Here is a 4,271-nt window from a genome sequence, read left to right on the forward strand (position 1 = left end):
TGCAGATACACGGACTGCGGGGTAAGCAACTGGTAACTTTTTCCCCCCCTCACCAACTTCATTAAATCAGTCTCAACTTCAAGCCAACTAGTACATTGACACCGAATTAAAAACAAAACAAAAAAACACTTCCTTGTGAGGTGTTGTGGGTTGACCCTAGCAAACTTCATGTCTTCTTCCCCACAGTGTGGTGAGACATAATATGGTGTGGGGAGACAGAGAGATGGAGATAAACCAAGACTACATTTCTTAGATTTCTGCTAGTTTTTTTTTTTTAAGGTTTCAAATGTACTTTATTTCTTCAATTATGCTATCATGAGTAGTAAGAGTTGCTTAGATGACAAGTTGGTTTTGAAACAATTCTGTGTTACGGCAACTATGATGGTTACTGATGTTTTCACTCCTTTGTGGTGACTCCAACAAAGGACAGGTTCCATTCTATTCCAATCTGTGTGATTCCAAATATCCACACAACACAGAAAGTACTTCTGCTGGCTGGCGCAGCATGACCATATTTGTCAAGAAAATCCAGTGAGTATTTTATGTGGTTCTGTCTTGCCATAATTTGCTCAATGCTTCTATTCTTGAGATCCTTAGTATATTTCTGGCCAAGGGAAACATCATGAAGGTGTGATAGGATTGCATGTGATTGCAGCTGCTGGTGTATTTCATTGCAAGAAGCCCTGGTAGGAACTCAAATGTTCTTCTCAGAAACTTCTAGATTCAGCTTGTATTATCAGTTTATTATAAAGGATATGTTTCAGGAAAAGCCAAATGGAAGAGATGCACAGTATAAGGTATGGGGGTGGGGGAGTTTCCATGCCCTCTCTGGGTGCACCCCATCCTCCTAGTACATCAATGTGTTCACCAACTTGGGAGCTCCACTGCTGGGTTTCTTGCTACTTACTAGGTTTTCTCAATTGTATGCAATGATGTGCTATTTGAAAAGCAGGAAAAATATGGAGACATTTTATATGTTTGACCTGTTTTGTTTCTGTTGATAATCAGTCACACTGATGGGAATTCTTTTCTGCACCAGTTTTAAAACTTTTCTGCAGAGTTTTACTGTCTATTTTCTAGCTTCTTGGGTTTTGAGAAACATTTTATAGCCAGCTCTGGAGGCCCAATATGGAGCTCACTTCTCCAACTCTTCCAGCAATGTTAAAATTACCTAATCCTCTCTTAAGTTACTTTCTGCTCAAAATACTGAAACTAGTTTTGGTTTTCTATACTAAACCCTGTGTGATATACATCTCATGTCCTTCTCAGCTTAAAAACTTCAATACCTAACCACTCTTTATGGGGGAAATTATCCAAATAATTAGCATCGCGTTGAAGGGGATGTATTACAACAAATTCCTCACAATGATAGATGCATCTCTTATTTTTCCATACAATCTGCTCTCTTCTTTCCCAAATTCACTTATTCACAGTCCAGTACATTTAGCACACATACATTTTCTTAGATTTCAGTCCCCTTCAATTTGTTTATTGTCATCTACCGTTCTTCAAATTCTCATTCTAATCCTACACTTACATGATAAACCTCCTATGATCATTTAACCAGAATTAATCTTTTTCTTTCATAGCTAAGCTAATCTAGCACTGTGCTTCTTTTGGAGCATGGGAACCTTTCCAACACCTGAACATTGATTATTCTATCATCCAATTTGCACCATTTATTTACCCAAAATTTATCAAATACTTAACTATGAGCAAGTCACTGAGCTAGACACTGGAAGTATGAAAATACAGTCTTTGTCTTAATGAACTTTATGTCTTATTAAGCTAGATAATCATTAAGCAAATAGTCCCCAGATGACTATGGGAAGTGTCAACTCTGGTAAGTTCTATAAAGAAAAGCATTGTGCACCTATTCAAGAGATTTTATGTGGTTTGAAAGTTAGGGAAAGCTGGAGTATCACTGGAGGTGATACGTAAAGGATGCTCAGATGCTGAATGGAGTAGGGAAGAATACCGGCAACATGGAGCGTCAGCAAGGCTTTTGCTAAACTAGCACTCAATAAGGAAATGGAGTCCTTGCCCCCTTCTAGGGAGCCTCCCTCTCACTTTGTTTTGCAGGTGGAAGAACAACTCTTTCCTGTGTGGAATTACTCTTGGCAAACAACACACCCCACTTTCCACAGGGCTCACCACACCCATGCCTTCAACTGCGTCTCTTCTGCTTCTCAGTGTTCTCGGTGTTTTACACATACTCACAAACACACGCCCACGTGCGGTGATGGCTGTATGAACTATGGACAAAATGATGCATTTATTGCCTCCTTACCAGGGGCCGGGTACTTCTATATTTATTTCCATCTATGTTGATCTTGGCCCTTAATCTTCATAATACCCATGTGAAATAGATATTTAAAAAGGAGGACCCGGAAGCACAGAAAATACTGAGTACTTACCAGATGCTAGATATAAGCACCACTGAGCATTTACTCTGTGCTAAGTACAACTGTTTAAGGACGACTTTCAGAGTTACTACTATTCCCATTTTCCTGAGGGACCGAGAGGTGGGGGGACCGACTTGCTCCTGGTTCCCCAGCCGTGTGGCTAGTCTGGATCCGAAGCAGTCTGAGTCAAGACAGCACTGTGCTACTCGCTACCCTGAAACCTTGAGGCTAGTTCTGATCCCTTAGTAAATCCCGCAGAGAGGATTCTGACATCCATTTGGTGGTTATCTCTTTAGAAAGTGGGAGCCTAGTACTTCCTTGTTCTCAGCTTTGAGATCAAGTCACCAATTACAGGACAACCAGAAAATTCCCATTCGCCATCCTGTCATACATGCAAAATGCCTTCCATCTTTCGACACATTTCTTCTGTCTCTTCTAGGGTATATATGCTGAGAAATGCACACAATACTAATAGTAATTAAAATACATTTAGGGCTTACATTGCTTCAAATAAATGTCATGTAACCTCAGCCTATATGCCTTGTGAATAATGCATTATTTTGGATGATCCACAGGATCACTTACTTCTGCTAGTCTGGGTCGGTGAGAACTAAACTAGACTAAAAATAGGTAGTTAATATATATTCGCCAAGAATGAACAAGAAAATAGCACCAAGATCATTTTCCTAGTGGGGAGACTAGCATAATGAACAAATTAGAGACGTGACACGTAGAGAAATGGTCTGGCTACACTCAGATTCTTTGTCATCACATGAAAAATGTAGAAGCAGGGTTTTCAACAGGTCCCAGCTTGAACTCTAAGGCTTCCCCTGGAAGAATATTGGCGTATCAGTAAACACCTCAAAATTCCATGCAAAATTTCTATTTGTGTATGTGTATTTTTTCTACAGGAAGAGTCCAAAGCTTTTACTAAGTTTCCAGAATGGTTCCCCAAAAAGGTTAAGAAACACTGATGCAGGGGCACCTGGCAGGCTCAGTCAGTACAGCGTGTGACTCTTGAACTTGGGGTTGTGAGTTTGAGCCCCGTGTTGGGTATAGAGATTACTTAGAAATAAAATCTTGAAAAAAAAAAAGAGAGAGAGAAAGGAAAAAAAACACTGATGCAGTAGTAAAATTATCAATGCTAAGTAGATCTAAGAGAATATGTTCTATTTCTAATTATTACAAAAGCACTCACCATTCCCTATTAAATAAAAAAAAAAAACATGGTTTTAAAGACAGACTAAATAAACCGCTAAAATAAGCACTGATTAATATACCTCTGCCCTGGATGAAGTAAAAATGGGCCTCAGGCAGATCAATCCCTTGCAACTGATTTCCTGGCAGCAAACTTTTTCCTGTATCAGCAGCTCATTTTACCCATATTGTTATATCCTCTTTTTTATTCGAGGTCATTACAAGTGAGATAAAGTTCAGATATCTAATATTTTTTCAAGCTTAAATGTTCCGATAAATAAAAAGTCATAGAAATTAATTTCCCCTTCCACTCTCTAACTTCCAGGAGACACAATTATTTGGGTCTCACTGGTCACAGCAGAGATATTACAGTAGAATAATCTGACGGATAACCATCTTCACTGCGCAAAATTGCTACTTATGCCCTAGTTAGAAGGTCACCTGATAATCATACTGTGGGTTTAAGAGATTATTTTGTTATCTACTAATTTGTATAAATATAGAAAAGTAAATTTGTGTGATTTAGCATCAAAAGCAAAAAAAGGTAAATGTAATATGTATGTGTCTATATATGTATATATAAGTACCTGAGATAAATAATTTTTTCAACAATTTTATACAAAGTTGATTTCTGATTTGCCAGATGGCACGCTTATTTCAAGAACTATT

At 38.4% G+C, this 4,271-nt stretch overlaps 1 pseudogene; it reads right to left on the reverse strand.

Moving 5' to 3' along the window:
* Positions 1-385: 385 nt before the first annotated feature.
* Positions 386-624, reverse strand: LOC112825121 (cytochrome c oxidase subunit 7B2, mitochondrial-like; annotated as a pseudogene).
* Positions 625-4,271: the final 3,647 nt, after the last annotated feature.

This window comes from Callorhinus ursinus, unplaced genomic scaffold (assembly GCF_003265705.2).
Source record: "Callorhinus ursinus isolate GAN/ISIS: 27379988/994484 unplaced genomic scaffold, GSC_fseal_2.0 scaffold12, whole genome shotgun sequence".
Lineage (NCBI taxonomy): Eukaryota > Metazoa > Chordata > Mammalia > Carnivora > Otariidae > Callorhinus > Callorhinus ursinus.